We start from the raw sequence: 19,101 nt of genomic DNA, 5'->3' as shown, positions 1-19,101 counted from the left end.
TATAATTTATAATTCCTGGATTAAGAGACTTTCATTCTAATGAAAGAAACAGACATTAAATAACTAATTGAAATTAAAGGCCTCATCTAATTAGAAGGGGAGCAAATATCTGAAAAAGCTTTTTGAGAGAATGACTTTGGTGCTCAGGCTGAAGATTAACTGGAGCAAAGGGATGTTCCTGAAAGGGCCCGGAGCAGCAAATAAGGTTGGCAATTTTGAGAACCTGAAAGTGGACCAGCGTGACACTGTCCAGACTTTCAGGAGAAGGGAAAGGAGGTGGCAACCATTCACTGCAGAGCACACAGAGTAACCCAGCCCCACACCCAGTGTTGCCCATCTCTACTCTGCCCATTGGTTCTTACCAGCCCTTTGTTGGTCTTTCTGCTTGCTTTTGTGAGCCCCTCCTGTTCATTCATCAGGATATTACTACAAGGACTTTTAAAAAAAACACAATCCAAGTCAGATCAGTCTCCAACTGACATCCTTCAATGGCTGCCTGCTGTCCCAGGAGACTAGACATCCTCCTCCCTCATGATGCACAATGGAGTCTCTTCATCCCTTCATCCCAGGAAGGCTGCAGGGTGACATCCTCTCCTAAGACCCTCAGTTTATGTCCCCAAGATAGCTGTGGGTTACACAATAGAATACAACCCACTTCCAATGCAGTCCCATACCCAGGAATGGGAAGCACAAGTAAAAGCAAGCACTCTGAGCCATGGCAGAGCCAAGGTTGGCAGCAAGAATGGAAACAGAACTGAATCAATCAGAATCTTTCTCTTTGGAGCTTGAAATAAGGAATTCCATGGGAATGTCCAAAAGTAGAAAGGGCACCATGATGTCAAGCTAGGGCCATGGCAAAACAAAGCCAAATGAAATCTAGCACTGGGAGGCTACAAATGCAACCCAAACCCCAGCCAGTAGGGAAGTGATAAGAATAGAAATGAAGCAAGGCACAGAGAGGAGAAATGTGATGACGATAGAACCTGAGGCCCAGGAGAAAAATAGGACTTCTCTGGACCAGGACACTTCAGCTACTGGCTACTCCTGCCCTAGGCTGGACAGTACTGCCTCATTCTGGCCCAAGTTGGCCACAAGACCCCTTTGTCTCTTGTCATCCAAAGGGAATTTCCAACCCTGAATCCTCTGTGCTTGAACTAGACTGAGGTTCTCTGCTGCCTGTGTCCATGGTGTTCAAGCAACAGTTCTTGCCAGGATCACCAACCTCTTGCTCTTTACCATCTCCCTTGGCTCTCAGGGTTTATTCACAGCTGATGTTCACTGGGCACCTGTGAGAGAAAAATAAGGGAATGGAATTTACCTCCAGAACAATGGTTGGGAAAGATCATAATCAGAGGCATTTGGGGATTATTTTCTTATCAAATATCAGTTTTAATTGACATGTTCTCCACCCTGGATGTAAAATGGCATTTTCTCAGTGTAGCCCCTAGAGTGATCCTGAAACAAAACGGCTGGAGGAAAGAGATGGGAAAGAGACAGAAAGGGCAGTGGTGAGGTCTGTAACACCTGCTCACAGAGATTATTTATCTACAGGCAGATATCTATAAGTACCTGCTGCCTCACTAAATTTGCATGATCACAGTAGCATATCACACACAAAGAAATGTGCACCTGGCTTCAGAGTCTACACTTTCCTCTATCCTTTCTTTAGACAGAACATTCATACCACACATGAGGAAGAAAGTTCTCACCATGGCACAGAGTTTTTCCCTTCTTGGAGTGGTCTGATGCTTGTGATCATACTTGTTATTATTATGTTCACCTTGTGGGCTCCAATCGCTGTGTCCCACTCCATTCTAGGAATGGGAGCACCTGCATCTTTGCAGCACCCAGGGCCAGCCCTGGACACAGACAGGCGATGATTCCCTGTTGCAGGATCCAAGCTGTTTGAACAGTAGTCAGTCAGCCTATTGGGGTTTTGTCATAACTGGAGCGAGAGAACTCTAGCTGTGATGAAATTATCCAGTGGTGTGGCAAGAACTATTATCTGGTTGTCATTTTCTTTTTCTGCTCATATGATGGAAGTCATCCTTTCCAGGCATCCTCTATGTTGAAATTCATGAAACTATATCCACATGGGGCAAGAAGCACTTCCAGCAAATACTTTCCCAGAATGCCTTGCTACTAGCGGGCCATGTGACCAGTCCCTGCCCACAGACTGAGAGAAAAGTTCTGAGGGTCATTTCTAGGCAGACACAGTCAAACCAATGTGCTGCCTCCACCTCTCTCTTGGTCACCTGTTCCTGAGAGCAGAGCTGTGAGGTGGGAAAGATAGACCCAACACACATGTGACTTGACATGAGCAAGAAATGAAATTTCCTGGCATTCACTTAGAGATTTCAAAGTTTATGTGTTGACACAGCCTAGCTCAACTCATTCCTACTCTGAGTTTCACACTGCCAGATTCTGGGTACGAAACACTGGGAGCTAAGAAAGAGCTCTACTTTTATGGAGTTTGTTGTCTTAACTGGGATACCCGGCAGGCATTCCACTTGTAACGCTCAGGCCACAAAGCTGACAAGTAAAACCATCCCTATATTACCTGCTGGGGGAGGCAAGTGCCTGTGAGGTAAAGAACAGGCTGAAAGGCACAAGGGTAAAGCCCAAGAAATAAAATTTCTGTGAACAAGAGGCACAAATGTGGTCACCAGTTTATCCTGGGTTGTCACAATAACTTATTCTAACTTCTTGACATAAAGTATTTTCAAACACAGAAAAATAGAACAGAATAATGAATTTGTATTCTACTTGTCATGCAGATTTAAATTGTTTTCACTTGACAGTACAGTTGTATTTATCCCACTATTTTTCTTTCCCTGCAGCACTTTTTAAAAATTTATCTAATAACTGGTCTGCAGCCATTGTCCCAGATTAGCTAGCTAGCTAACATCTATCTATCCACACCTTTTTACACTTCATTTGCTCAAATCAGGACCCAAACAAGTTCTAAATAGTCAATCTTGTTGATAGGTCCTTAAATATTGATTATAGATGCAATAGTTTACCCATACACATTTTAAAATTCCATTTATATGCATTAACTTTACAAACACAAAGGAATGCATTTTTAAGTCCCTGTCTGCTCTGATCTCACATAACAGCCAATGAAATTTTGTAAACATCAACTGAAATATCAAGAGCTACCAAATCATGTCAGGTTCACAAAACTGCACAGTAATGTCCAGTTAGCCCTCAGGTAGCAAACACACATGACACGTGGCCCCTGAGGGAAGTCAGAGCTGAGACCCAGATGGCCCCTTCAGAAAAGGCCTTCACAAAGAACTGAGCTACACAGGTCATGTGTCCATCCTGTTTCCTCCAGGCCACATGAGGGTGCCATTCTGAGACATGAGAACTATAGGGATGGTTGTATTCTATCAGATAAAATAGAAAGCAGCCTGTGACTCTAGTCCTTATCATTTATTTCTCACTAGGAATAAGTGGCTTCTGTGAGACAGCAGCTGAGAATGGTATTTGGTTTATGCTTCTGGAAAGGAATGATTGCTGCCTCAGGTTTAAGCCTGTGTCTTTAGCTTAAAGCGCAACACTCTCAACTGTGAGCAAGTGTGACCAAAAGTCTAATTCTGCATGACTAACTCACTGCCAATGTCAGATGATCACCATCTATTGTTAATGTAAAACTGAAGAGTATTTTGAAATCTAATGAAAGAGACAAAAAGTGAAGGACAAATGAGGACAGAGACACCAAGGGTAAGAGTAAGGAAGCATCCATCCATCCATCTACCCATTGTCACAAGAAAGCAAGAAGCCAGAAGGGCTAGGCGGAAATCAAGCAACCGTGAGATAGAAAAGCACGGAGTGAAGATAAACATCTTCTCAAGTCTGATGGTTTACTGGAGAACATGGCTCCAAAAATAAGCCAGTGCGAAAGAAACTTACAGGTAAGCTGCACCCTCAGAGGGATTTACACAGAGAACACTTCCCAGCCAGCTTGCTGAGTCACCCGTGCTGGGCTCGCAGGGTTGTCCGAACAACCAGCCTTTGTTCTGTTTTCCTGCTGTGGTGGAAAAAGACAGGAGCAATCAACACACAGCATATCTGATGTTTTGAAGGGACTCAAATCTCCAGAAACCCCACCAAGACAAAGTGGAAAGGGTGGAGGAGAACACAGAAGGCTGTGGCTGTGTAGTGTGCCAATTAAGTAGGCTTGTTTGGAGTAACTTCACATGGCAGTGCGATCAGAGCATGTAAATGATCAAAAGCAGTTGGGACCCTAACCCATCAGTCACAAACCAACGCTTAAGGCCGGTTCCTTTGAATGCTGTTTTAGTAGTGGTCTCTTACAATACATCTTAAGGAACATTTATACTGTGTTCACTGTGCATTCAACTGTGGCCACTTCAAAGGTTTAGCCAAGTATTTTATGGCCATGGTAAAGGGTTCTTATTGATTTAAATTACAAGCTTGGCTCCCGTCAGCTCCACTTGAGGGCAAAAATGCAATAAAATATCCCACAGCACAAGAGACAGACATATCACATTGAAAATCTTCAGAGATCTTTTTCACTATAATCACTCTCAGTGATATTTATTTATATGGGCAAGGTTATCAGAGAGATTTGTCTACAATCTTTAGGCTATGAGGGTTTGTCTTGGCTTGGGTGTTGGTTTTTTTAAAAAAATCTAGTTTCTGACTGTGGCCAAAAAAAAAAAAGAGGTCATAAGTGCATGTGATATCCCTGGGCTTAGAGGCACCCACCTCTCCCTGGCTCCCGATAGAATAGCTCATTCCAAGAATAGTGACATTGACATACTGGTCATCACAGCTGAGGGATTATGGTTTTCAGTTCTCCAATTATTTGCATATCCAGCAGGCCAGACTCAGATGAATGAGTGGTGTCAAGATGTGAATGACAAGCCTATCAAGGCGATGGAAGGCTGTCTCAGGATAAACTGTCAGGGGGACAAACTTCACTGTGGAGACAGACAAGAACATGCTTTCTATTGGAAGGCTGCAAAATGGAGAGGGATTCGGAAGCTCAACATGCAACGCTACTTACGCTATTTACTAAAGCCTGTGGTGCGCAGCACAAAAGCAGCTGCCTGGTTCTAAGAAAAAATCAGACAGCCAAAGCAGGATAGTTGATCTGCTTCATTCCTGGTTCCTTTCTAGTAATTTACCTGAAACATACTCAAGACAGAGCTAACCCCTGGACATACACAGAAAGTAGCAAATGACTATTACGTATCTGACATTTGAAATAACATGTTTCTGGAGGGTTGGCATTACAAGACTCATTTCACTTCAAAATGTTATTCCTAATGTAATTTTTTAAAATTCATAAGAGGCACTTGCTAGAATTCAGTGTAGCACTAAAGTCACTCAAAAGACAGAGGTCAAATTCATTTCATTTCTTTTATGTTTTCTTCTCTCTGCTAGATGAAATAAATGATTAAGCCTAGAACACTTGGCAGTTCAGCGAATGTGCTCCGTGGCACCATTACAAGATCGATTTTCTCAATACAGGAGTCTTTCTAGGGTGCACATTGCTTAGCTGACATCTGTCGCCGTTGTCATGGCAGCGCTCTCTCCAGCATAGTGAGAGGTCAGGCCTGACAGGGAAGGCCTCGCCAGCTCTACCCCAGTCACTTCAAGGTTAACAGCCAATGGACCAAAGAAATAGGCAATTATAGCACAGTCAATTCCGGTTAAGGAAATATCTGAGAAGTAAATATGTCTGATAAGTGGATGGAAATGAAACAGCCAATGCTATGGATGCAATCCCATAATATCAATACCATGTTGTGGTGTAGTTTGGTTGTTCCGTGTAAAATTTCCATGCTCAAAGAAATCTAACAAGAGGGAGGATAAGCAAAATTCATTATGTTGCCATTAGCCTCTGTGCTTGAGAGAGAGTCAAGCACAGATGGGTAGATAAGCAATAGGAAAGCAAAGCTTCTTCAAGGAAAAGTGCAAAGAAAAATATCCTGGATCTCCACCCCTGTTGGTTTAGCCCCCTGATTTTTCCAGCTGCATATCTGCCTTAAGAAGATCCTAGGCATTTTGAAGAAAAGTGACTTTAAAATCACAATTCTCATTGTTATCTCATATTAATGAAGTTTATTATTTATCAGGATGTAAAACCCTCCTACGACTTACAACACCCTGAAACACATCAAATTGCTCTAAAAAGTTCTAAAATCACCAGTATTTTAGAACTAGCAATTCCCAAAGATATGCATTTCCACTGAAGCATAACCTTTGATAGGCAGAGAAAAGTTATGATTTTAATAGGTATTCGGTGAATAGAATTAGAAAAATGGCAGGTGGAACTAAAATATAAAGATTTTCAATTACAAGTTGCATAGCCCAGAAATTCAGTTACTGACAACATCTGCAGGTAGTGCTTCCTGAAATTCATTACCATGGGCACACTCATATTACACACTCCTGATTAAATCTTGTAGTTAGTATAAAAAGATCTTCGGCTATCAGGCACCTGAAAGAATGGCAATGATTTTTCTTCAGTTTTGAGATTTTTGTTACAAATAAAGAACAAAGGGAAATTAAGAGTATCTGTACATAATATATATAAAGAGCATATTATATATTGTTTATGCAGTATATGTAAGAGTAATTATATAAATGTTTTGCATAGATATTTTATATATAGCTGTACATATGCACATGTACATAATCACCATGGTTACTCATCTCAGATTCTTGTGAGAATGTTCTCAGCTGTGGTCAGTGACTGTTGAGGTCTGCAGTCCATCCTCAGTCACATCAAGCGGTGGAATCTCTCTAAGCAGTGCTTAAGGTGCACTTTGCCAACTTGTTTCCCCAAGTCCCACTTCTAAGCTGAAGTCACCAGTGTCTCCCTTGTGTTTCATGGGTGGAAGCTGCTTGAGCATCTAATGTGACCAGTGACGTGACTCCATTTAGCTTGACGGTCTCTTACAAACCAGTAGCCTCATGAGAAGATTCAGCCACCTTTTAGATGGGTTATGATATGAGGATGCATGAAAGAGTAATCCCCTCAAATGAGCTTCCGTGTAGAGGACTTTGTTGTAAGGACATAATAGCCAATCCTGCAGAGGATAGACAGGAACTGAAGAGGACAGATAGGCTGGCCAAGTGCAAAGTAAAACTGGAATTGGAATAGCAGAAGGCAGGGTTATTCTCTCTACAGATATTTCACCTCTGCCATTCTGTTCTTACTCTCTCTTTACCCCTCTCTTCCAACCAGTTTCCTCCACTATCAACATGGCTTGACTCAGCATGACCTTTCAGATATAGCTCTGTCCTCTTCTTGTTCAGTTTCTCAATGTCCCAACTCCAAATTCCCACAACACTCTGATCAGCTGCGTCCAGGTAATGAATTGCTTCTCTCAAGGTCAAGTGTTCACTTGCACTTAATCAGTTGTGGTGGGAGTGAGAGCAGGCAAGGGGCTATGAGCAAAGGTATGCAGTATAAATATGACTGCCCAGGTCCTACCTTCACAATGGCAAGATAATATTAAAAGCACATGCCTTCTATAAGGAACAGATATGACACATGAAATAAAAAATCTCCAGATACCCCAAAGCTTTATAGATAAGCAAGAATTCTTAAACAAAATGATGCAGAGATGGTTGTTCAGTAATATAATCATGAATTTGAGTTACTTGCAGTATTTTCAGTCATCTCGGTTGATATAAAATAACCACCTCTGCAAAAAAATAAAAAACAAAACAAAACATATATGAACTCCACCTTCTTAATTACAAGGGGAAAATGTGCTCAGAAAAATAAAATGCCTTGCTGTCCACCCTAGGCCTTTGCCAGCTTTGCATCCTATGCTCCTGCACCCTGCATTTGCCCTGCACAGCAGCTAAACTGAGCTGCTGCCTATTCCCTATGCAAGCTGCTTCCCCTTCCTTTTCTCTATGCCACCTCCACACAAAGTTCTGCCACTCTATCCTCTCTCTCTAGGCCACGCAATCGTGAATTGTGATGAACACCTGGAGGCTTTCAAAGAATAAGCAGGAGGGAATGAAAGGCCTCTGAAAGTGGGGTGTTTTCTCAAGCAGATGGCTTACATGGACACTGGATGCCATTTGTTAAGAGAAAGCATGCAGGGTCTGTCCTCGAGGGCCAACTCAGATGCCAGCTCCCACATAAAGACTTTCCTTGACTACCCAGACGAAAAACCAGTAATTCCTCCTCAGAGGATGCATGTATTGTCTCTATCACTGTTTCCCAAATGTGAGAACGTGTGGCTCCTTGAAATGACAAGCCCACAGGCCCAATCTGAAAATCAATGCATCAGAAGTTAGGTCCTGCCACTTGAGAGGACACCTGAGCTACTTTTAAGTCATAAAATCTGGTCCTGGAATCACATGACAGTTCTAAAATAGTAATCTGACATCCATGTGATCCAGCATATTCCTCTATTTGCATTTAGATGATTGTAAAAATAAAGGCACAAATCATCACCATCATTAAAACTCAATTGTAATACACCGTTCAGGACCCAGGATGCCTGGCATGCCCAGAGGGCTCTAATGCCACATGGGCCCGAGTGGAATTAACCAGATGCCACCTCCACCATTCTGAATTGACTGTGAAGCTCTGACTTATGGAACACTGAATACCTTCTACAGCTTGGTAAATTATATATCTTCTGTTTACACTTGATCAAAGCCATAAATCCCAGGCTTGTTTGGAATAGTGATAGATTTCCAACTTGTTCACCTGTACACCTTGTCAAAACACCCCTCCTGGTCTGGCACAGAACCTGTGATGCTAGACTCACCTTCTGATCAGGAATGCCTATCAGTTGCTAAAAGAAGAGTGCAGACAACTACTTTCTATGCTCAAATATGGTAGAAAAAATATAGTGCTGACTCCATTTGAGGATTTTCTGTTATGTGTCATCTCTTGCCAAAACTAAGGATTACTATGGCAGAGATAGAGATGAATTTTTATCCTTTGTCTTAATTATTCTTCTCTGAGTGATTTTTCCAGATTTGTGCAGTGGCTATCTCTATCATCCTTTATTCAATATGTAAAATACCAAGAACGGTGCCAAGCATCTGAGAATATAGATATCTCATAGTCTAATGAAAGAGCAAGATATATAAATAGGCAAGGCAATGGAATAAATTCTACAAACAAGGTACCTACTAAAAGCAATGTAAGAGAGGAATATTATTAGCATTCACTTAGGGTTTCAGGAGAGCATTATAGAAAAGAATCGTTTAAGTTTATTGTAGTAATTGTACATCACTGCATAGCAAGTTACCCCAAAACACAGCTGCTTAAAACAACATACTTTTTCCTGACAATTTCTGTGGACCAAGAAGTTAAGGAGTAGTTTAAAATTCCTCATGATGGTGCACATGACTCTTGGAAAGATGCCTCTATTCTTCTCATGTGGACTCCTCCACTGGGCTGCTCGAGCATACTCAGCTCAGCTGGCTTTCCTCAGGGTAAACTGAAAAAAGTTGGGAGGAGGTGGGAGAAAGGGAGAGAGAAGACAGTGTCTTTATTATCCTAATCTTGGACATCCTGCTCCTTCATTTTCCATATATTCAGAACTAAAAGTTACTAAGCACAGACTACACTTAAGAAGATGGCAATTAGGTCCCATATTTTGAAGGGAAAAGTATCAAAAACTTGGGGCATCTTGTGAAATCACCACAAATGTTGAAGAATGAATAGGAGCTATTTGCAGAGAAGTTGAAGGAAGCCCACAGAAGACCACAGAAGGTGTGGAAAAACAGAAGTTCCAAGAAAAGTGAGGGGCTCATCACTGGTTTTCAAACCCATCTTACAAGGAAACACAGGAGGAAAAATAATTAGAAATAGTTCAGCAATGGTGGAAGCTGTGTGCAGGAAGAAGGGAAGGGAGTCCCACCCCAGGGCAGCCTTTACAATAATTGCCAAGAGCCTCTAGAACTTCACAGGGTTGTCTGAAAACCCCAAATGTAGTATGCTATTGCAGCAGCCGTAGTCCTTACCTATACTACAAGGTATATTCTCTGTTAATCTTTGTTTTCAGGTAACAAACTGTGCTCTTTTCCTATCCAAATAAAAAACAGACAAAATTTTTATTAAGAAGAGACTAGTGATCATGTTACAATGTAAGAAAATCTCAACTTACCAATGGGTTATTTTCCAAGAGTTCACTTCTAAGAGGGTTCTTTAAACTTTGTGTATCAGTTATCAATGGTCACCAAGATACTGTGCAACAAGCCATCCCATAACAATACGACATAAAACAGCTTCCATTTATTCTCGTATATCTGCACATAGACTGGAGAGGAGTCACATAAGCTGGTACTCCTCTCCACATTTCTGCTTCAAATTGTAGGTCAGCTTTAGAAGTAGTGGCTCCTCTGGAAATCTTGATTCATGGAGATAGAAAAAGCACAAAAGCCACAAGAGAGCAAATAAAGAAAGAAAAATCCTCACAAGACCTAGGGTCAGGATGGTGTACTTTTGCCTGTGTGTGGTTGGCCAAAACAAATTTCACAGATGAGCTCAAAGGGAAGGGGTAGGAAAATATACTATGTCTACAGGAGGGTAGAGTGAGGGGGTAAAGACTTGGAGCTAGTAATTCAATCTGCTACATTCTTAATGCATTTTCCATACCCAAAAAAATTTTAAATTGGAACTGGGTACTATATTCACTCATCAAAACCAATTTAAAGCAGACCAGGGACTTAGCTCAATGGTTCTACTGCCTGCCTCACAAGCACAAGGTCCCAAGTTCAATCCCCGGTACCAAAAAACAAAAAACAAAAAAACATAAAACAATTTAAAGCAAAGAGAAATAACAACACTGGTCTAGAATCAAGTAGCTATATGATACTGGCACACATGGCTTTCCTAAGATAGATTTCTCAAGGCAGTATTTTGTCTTCCCAACTCACTTTCTTCACCCTCTTTCAACAATGTTCATATCTCTCTCTAAGTGCTCTGCATCCAAGTGGTTGCTCTACCCCTTCACCTCTATGTCTTACTCATCCCTCGCATCCCTCCCCTGAATTATGTCTGCTCCTAAATTTAGAACTTCAATAGAGACCCTCCCAGCTGGCTGCCAAAAGGAAAACCAATTCATACTCATTAATAAATAAATGACCTATTACTCCTTAATACTCCCGAAGACATCTGTCTTTTTAAAGGAGATTGTCCCATGGCCTAGGGATGCTCTTACTGCTAACATTCAGATAGTAAATATGTGGGTAAAATTTTAGTCTGAGATATTTGCAGAGAAGGGGAATGTGTCCCAGGTAGGACTGCCAGTTACTCCCATTTTGTGAGGCAATGTCATTTATACATGTGGAGATAGCTGCATTGACTTTATTACTCTCTGTTCCAATATTTTCTTTCCTTCTCTGTGGTTCTGTAGGGAATGGAACTCACCAGGAGAAGATAAATGTCTGAGTTATGATTTACATTTCATTAAAGGACAAGTGTTGTTTCCCATTTTGGAATTTACTCCCTAGACCAAATCTTTAAAGATGTTCTGCTTTTTCTTTCAACATTAAAAATGACATATTTCAAAATGAAACATCTCTACTTTGATTTAAGGGGAACTTAATGATTTGGTTCTTGTTTTGGGTTTTTATATGAATATCTTTATTTTATACAAAATTATTATCTTGAGAACCCTGTTATTAATCATATTTGATAATGTTTACTTTTAAAGACAGCTCATAAAGAAAGACTCAAGCAGTAAATTTTAGTGTACCACTTTTCTACCCTGCACACATGTATCTATACAAACAAAGGGAAGAAGAAATTTCAGGATTGGTAATACCATGTAAATGACTAATCTGTATAATTTAGACCCCCAAAAAATACAGTTTTATTGATCCTAAAGAGTGACTTTATACATAGTTCCTCATTTTGGCTGATGTTTGCATACCAAAACTAGAATGTCTACATACATATGACAATATTCATCCTCATCTGTAGATTCTCTTAGCCATGCGGCTGAATCTGTTCTTCATCAATTCAGATTTTTTAGTTCCTTTTGACCATTGTTGCTAGCAATGTATCTTGGACCAAAATTCTGAAAGGATCAATAGAATGAAAGATATTCCTTTCCTATTTGTTAGCAAAGCTACTTTTGGGTAAATATAATGGAGAAAGTTTTAAACCTGTCCATAGCAGATATTTAATGAGACTATTCATGGCAATGTAACTTGTAAAATAACAACAAACAAATAAACAAAAATGGAGATATCCAGATGGTCATCAACAAGAAAATTGTAAGTTTTAAAGTATACAACAGAATAACAAATAGTAATAGAAATGAACAAATTAAGTTGGTTACAGATATTAACTTGAACAAATCTTACAAATATAATATTAGATAGGAAAAAAAGCAAGATATAGAAGAATATATGAATGGAATTCTACTTACATAATGGCTCAGACACATGCAAATCTTGTTTTATAAAAGCAATAGAATGATATGCACAAAATCATGATGGTGGCTACCTTTGGGAGTAAGAAGAATATTACAGTCTCAAGGGTAGCTGTTATATATTTCGTAATTTGGATGAGTAGATATATAAATCTTTTATTGCAAAATTTTACAACTCACATACATTATAATAATATCACTACCTTGCCCAGTGTCCCAGGCCCACTTCTCTCAGGAAGCTGCCTGCCCAAGTTTCTCGTCTCTAAAGCGCCAGGCCACCATTCTGAGGGTACTTCTTATTAGGGATGTGCAGTAGCATTAGGTCATAAGGTACTCTGCCTCTATTGGCATTTTTGTTTGCTTTCTAAATATAAGTGTGCAACATCACATCAATGATGTGGATGCCTCTTTTCACAAACATTACTCTACCTACCACCTCACACACAGGAGGAGACTTCTCGATCCCTGTGTGGCACAGAAGTTGGCAATCCTGTTGCTTCCTGTTGCAGTCACTCCGGTGCTTGACAGCATCCCACATCCTGCTCCCTTGAGGCTGTTTTTCTGCTGCTTTACCAGGGTTGCCTCACTCACTACATTTCCCTCTGTAAACCATCCACAAGTTCTTCTGGAAGTGGAGAGCTATAAATCTTAAATTTAGAAAGTAGTAAGGAAATGGCACCTTTGGGATTAAGACCCAAGTCTTCTGATTACAGGTTCCATAACAGAACATCCTCTAAATGGCCTTTAAATCCATACATGGTGTTCACTATGCACCAACACACAACACGAGGTCTGCGGGGAGAAAGCCGAGCAGTTGAAAGCTCCAAGGGCAGGGCAGGGCAGGGCAAGGCAGAGCAGGGCAGGGAAGGGAAGGGAAGGGAAGGGCAGGACAGCCATGGCCACCCTGGGAGGCTAGTCCTCTGCGAAGGCCATGAATGCTGGCCACCAGCCCCTCTCTGCAGCACCCCCACCACAGCTTTTCTTTGCTTGCTTGCTTTATTTATTTCCAAGACTTAGTGGGGTGAGAGAGAAAAGAGAGGAAGAAAAGGAAGTGATTTTTCTTCCTAATAGGTTTGCTCTTCTTGCTCTGGGTGGAATCAATGCAAGTGGGATTGAACTCACTCCTAATATCCCCTTCCCTGCAACTGCTTCCTCCCATTGTAAATAATTCAAGCAAAATAAAGTAATCATGTGCTGGTAATTACCACTGCCACAGCCTCTTCCCCCCAAAACATGAATGAGTCCTGTGGGCCTCCCTTCATCCTTGCTTAAGGCTTTGGCCTCACTGAGTTGGTGGCCAGGTGAGGCCAGGACAGTATGTGGGACCTGGCAGAGATGGCAGGAAGGCAGGTCCATTGCTGCTTCTAAGCAGAAGGACATGAAATGAGCCACTGAGCCTTTGTGGAAATAGCTGGCCCTCTATTCAGGGGCCTGGAAGCAATGCAAATTTTAAATGGCTGCCTAAACCAAATTCAACTTTTTCATTCCAATTTCTATATTGCTGTCTTTGCATATGGAATAAAGCTTTTATGACCAGATCTAAAGCACGCCGGTGCACCTTTCCTCCCATCCACGCCTCTCATATAATTTTTATTTAGTGGCTTTATTTCTTCATGTAAATGCCTTGCTCACCTGTGCAGTCCACATTAGCAGGGATTTTAGGAAAGAGGCAAATGGTTGTTTTGCTTCAATACATCAATAAAAGACAGACAGATATGGCACAAGTACAACATCCTCAATTCTGCAGAAGGAAGTGGTGGCAACTTGTGGGCCGGTGGGGGTGCTCTCCGAGCAAAACCATGTATGTAAGCAAGGAGAGGCACAGAGCTGTGTGGTAGAAAGCATCTCCTTTGGGTGCTGGTAATTTATGGGTAGATCTCTGCTTAGTAATACTGTAGCTCTTTGCAGAAAGATTCTCTGCAGACCCATCATCTTTGTGGAGAATTAAAGACTCTGTAAACAACAATTTTGAAAGCAGCATGGACAGAATTGTTATGACATATCTGGCCTTTAAGGTACAGGAAGAGACTGAACTCATAAACACCTATACAAAATCCTGTTCCCCCTTCTTCTCTCACTCATGCATCTGAAGCATGTGGCAGGAGGCCACAAGAGTAGAGGGAAGAGGCCTTAAAGCCAAAGGCCTCACCAGGCTGCCCCAGCAGCATGAAAGATGTGAGCCCCCAGTCCGACTCTTTCTATGTGTGGGGTCAATGGTGAGAGAGGAAAGAATCTAAAATCTCGCTGGTCTGTTACCAAAGCCACTAGTTAAATGTGGCTGTTTATACTTAAATTTAAAATTAGGAAGGGAAGGGAAGGGAAGGGAAGGGAAGGGAAGGGAAGGGAAGCGAAGGGAAGAGACCCAAAGTCACTTCAACAAGGGGAATTCTTCAGATGAATAATTGTCCATGGGAAATAGGTACAAGAGCCAGGGTTCTAAAAACTCTGATTCTACCTTAATGAGCCATAAGATACAGTGACAAATTTTCAAATTTTTAGTAAATGTACCTCTCAATTGGATGAACGTGTCTCAGTTGAGTGAATTTTGCCCATCTATATGTTGGTTTTAATTGCTGACAGGAAACTTTTTAGATAGAGGAGAAAGAGCATGTTCTGGGGGAATTTTTTATATTCTAAATCAAGAGCGGTGATCACAATGATAATATGAAAAATTGCATTAAAGTATTGCAAAATGAATTATGTAGAATAATTTCCAAAGCAACAGCATTTTATGAAAGATAAGCTGTGGTCGCTAGGACTTCCTGTTCAACCTGCAAAAGGACCAGGGCCCAGCTTGAGATTTCTGCCCCTACTTTATCCTCTGATTGTAGGATGATTCCACTAGAAGCCACGAAGTGTGGCTGGCTCTGAAAGGTATAAATGATCCAAAAGAAAAAGTCAACTTTATTATTACACAGGAAACAGAAAGTGAAACAATAGGATGTCCTGGAAGGGCTCTCAGCAGGGGAGGATGTGGACCTAGGTGAAATCTTACTTCCTATAACTCACTGATGTGCTTGGAGATAGAAAAGATTCCAACTTTATAGTTTTTTAAATTCACAATTAAATAATACAAAATTAAGATACTGAACATCAGTTTTTACTTTAAAATGGTATAGAATATGGAATATCAGCATATTAAATTAAGCATTACCATCAGTAACAGAAAAAAAGCATGCACATTATTTATTCTTATATTTTTAGTAAAAGCAGAAATTTAGATTTCTGCAGACATTTAGAAGGTTACACACTGGTTTCAAATGTTATTAATTCTTTCAAAGGGACTCTGGTATCTAGCATGACTTGTGTTCACCTTGGTTTTCCATCCCAGTATCCCAGGCATTTTTTGACCATTTATTTGTTCATTCATTCTCTATTCCTTTGCTCATCCACACACTTTTTCTTTTCAACAAAATTACACAATGTGCCTGCTATATGTAAAGCACTGAGTACTGTGCTATGTTAGATACACAGATGCATCAAAGTCTTCCCAACCACTAGGCTGGGTAAGATGTTTTTTCTATTGCTCATTCAGTCATTTTCCCAGACAGTGTTTACAATGAGGATCACCAAGTGGCAAACACTCTGCAAGATCTGCTAAGTTTTCGATGAAGATTTTGCAATCTTAAGGGAGACAGAAATCAGCATGGTTTCTATAATAAAGGCAGCACACGACTGTGACCTCAGAGAAGTACAGAAAAAGAAAATGCTCATAGGTTTGAAAGCCAGAGAACCCACACCCAGTAGAGGAAGGGACAGCTTCACAGAAGAGGTAGCCTTTGAGCTAGAACTTCATGGGGGAAATCACTGGTGATATATCAAGTCAGGGATGCGGAAAAAGTGGGACTGTCTTTAGAGAACCCTAGGATTCCTGATGTAGCTGGACCATAAGCTGAGTAAAGGGAAATGGTAAGAGAAAAGGTCAAAAATGCAAGTTACAGGTCATGACAGGGGACCTGAAATGACAGGCAGGCCCACAAATTCACACTATAATCCCATCTAAGTTAACAGTTGGAAGACTCCAACACCTGCCTGTGCTAATGAAGGGTGGTCACTTTATCCATCCTTGTAAATACTTAAGAGCCCCTGTCTATTACACCACTCCATGATTGGTGCTCCCTGATATGGGAAGTAATTATGTCATCAGTTATAATGCCAAGCTGCCTCAACACCAAGATCTACTTACATTCCAGCTTAGTTCCTTCCTTTCCTTAAATGTTTACCTGATAGTTCAATTCATCTTCAGAGTGATAGATTTTTCACAAAAGCTGCACAATTACCCCGGGAAAGTGAAGGAGAGGATTCATCCTCCATGAGCAGAGATTTGGAGTGGGGGTGGTAGGAAGAGGCCTGGACTTGATGCCACAAGACAATTTCAGACTGGCATGGTCATTTAGCAGCTTGGGGCACTGGGAAAAACATGCACACCATGAATCATGATTTCTCATCTTTCTATAAAATGAAGGGAGATAATGATGACTGTTTTCACTGAGCTACAAAACACTGGGAAAATAAAAACTATCATTACATTTAGATAGAGTTTGAAATATTACTGGTTCATCGTCTAACAAATATCAGCCCAGGGTAACTTTTTCTTGGTTTCAAATTTAATGTTACTATTTCTTTAAAAATTTTCATGCACCTTGGATAATTTATTTTGCTTTTTTCTGATTCAGTCTTTCTTAGCTTTTGTTTGCTATTTCATCTAGAACGTGTTAAAGGAGTTATTTTGTCATTTAAATTTTGAAACTGATCATCAATTTCTTGAAACATATATATATATATATATATATATATACACACTATGTGTTTAAAATCATATTCCTGAGTTGCCTATGTGGCTTAGTGGTACAGCACCTGACTAGCATGTTCAAGGCTCTGAGATCAATCCCTAGCATCACAAACATAAAATAAAACAATACAGGAGTATTGGTCATGGCCCCTGCCCAACAAGATTTTATAATCTAGATACTTAAGATAAATTATATTGCTGTATTATATATGCAGTTAGAAAAATAAAATAAAATGATAGCTAAAGGTCAAATCATGGCTGAGACTACACGTACTTTTGGGAAAGGAGCACAAGGAAAACTAACTAAAGACAGGAAGCTGGGAAAGGCTTTATGTAGTAGGCAAATTCTGGGTGGGTCCTGTTGAGGATTCGAATGGCGAAGGGATGAAGGAGGATGAGGCAGTGGTCATGAGCAGTACATAGCTGTGGTCCATGAAAAAAATAGCGAGGTCAAGGAAAAAGAAAGCACTGAAGAGTCAAGGAAATTAGGTTGGGTCTGATTATGAAGAACTTGGAAGTTTAACTCACTCAACAAGTGCCATTTGATATTTTGATTCACTTATACCTCACTGCAGTGGGTAGAAGATTGTAAAATACTCTTTCTTCTCCAAGGCACTAATTTTCTGAGAAAGGCAGGAATATTTGCATCTGTTAATTTGGGGGAGTTAAGGAATCTACTGGAGAAATTGTAAGAATAAGTGATGAATTTAAACTACATTTTTTATTTTTTGGTACCAGGGATCAAACTCAGAACCTTGGGCTTGCAAGGTAGGCAGCAGAACCACTGAGCTAAATCCCTGGCCCTGAACTACATTTTTATAAGAGTTTTATAAGATAAGACCATTGCATTCATGTCTTCAGAGAAGCATCAAGCCAGTTGGGAGGAGGAAGGAGAGACAGTAAGAGACTGTCTGGGGAGGGATCCTGCAGGACAGGCCAGTCTCTGAGAACCAGGTATGAGTGGTGATCTTCAGTAACTGGTGAGCCTAGTACCTGGAGCACCTGACCCAGCCAACCTAGTGAGTCAACTTAACCAATGCAGCAACTGAGAGAGGGGCCTCAATACATTTCTTTAGCACCTTAATAAAGGACCTCACCGTTGCTGCAGGACTTCACTTTTACTGAAAAAGGGTGGAGGGTTCATTTGCACTTCCAAGTCACCACCCAGCAGTCACAGTGTCAATGAAAACTGACCATTTCAGCAGAGTAGGCCAAACTTGCCATATCTGCATTGAAGTAAGGGAAAAGGGCCAGAAAGCAGGCCAGAAAAGATGATAAACTTAAAGAGAAAGAAGATAAATATCATGGTAAACTAGATATATTAACAAAAATATGTACTTTACCAGGCAGGTGTGGTGGTACATGCCTATACTTCCAGCACTCAAAAGCTGAAGCAAAGGATTGCGAGTCTGAGGCCAGCCAGGTAATGAAACCTGTCCCCCAAAACCAAAAATCAACAAAAACAACGTACTTTATTCCCACCACCTGCATGGAAAGAGTAGACTTCCCCACCCCTTGACTTTGGGTTTGGTCTATTGAATTGCTTTGACCAACTGGATATTAGCAGATGGGATACTTGCTAAGATAAACTGTGCTCTTATGACAGTTTGTCCTTTCCTATTTCTGCTGTTAGCTTGAGAAGAATGTTTCCCATTACCCAAATGACTGGACACAGAGCAGATCCAGATCTGCAAAATGACACAGAATGAACCCAGCAGCTTGCAAATCCATGGGAATAAACAGCATAATATAATCCACTCAAAATGAGAAGCCAACTCCCACAAATTATGGAACCCACATTCCTCAATCTGGGATTGTCCCTACCTGTCTTAGTGAAAGTACTTATCAATAAAGAGCTGAGGTCACAAGAAGAAGCGTGAGGAAGGCCCCAAGAACGTTTTGTTTGTC

At 40.8% G+C, this 19,101-nt stretch overlaps 1 long non-coding RNA gene across 1 annotated transcript in view; it reads right to left on the bottom strand.

Moving 5' to 3' along the window:
• Window positions 1-20: 20 nt before the first annotated feature.
• The window catches only part of LOC104864968, a 36,532-nt gene continuing 17,451 nt past the window's right edge, over window positions 21-19,101 (bottom strand). Inside the window, exons 3-7 of the long non-coding RNA XR_781030.1 lie at window positions 9,985-10,046; window positions 9,297-9,458; window positions 3,919-4,036; window positions 1,223-1,286; window positions 21-435 (exon numbers count right to left, since the gene is read on the bottom strand). This is a non-coding gene — a long non-coding RNA (uncharacterized LOC104864968). The remainder of the gene's footprint in view (window positions 436-1,222; window positions 1,287-3,918; window positions 4,037-9,296; window positions 9,459-9,984; window positions 10,047-19,101) is intronic.

This window comes from Fukomys damarensis, unplaced genomic scaffold (genome assembly GCF_012274545.1).
Source record: "Fukomys damarensis isolate Sample0158 unplaced genomic scaffold, DMR_v1.0_HiC HiC_scaffold_4, whole genome shotgun sequence".
Taxonomy (NCBI): domain Eukaryota; kingdom Metazoa; phylum Chordata; class Mammalia; order Rodentia; family Bathyergidae; genus Fukomys; species Fukomys damarensis.
Note: the sequence above shows the minus strand (reverse complement) of the source record. Positions and strands in the feature narration are given on the sequence as shown.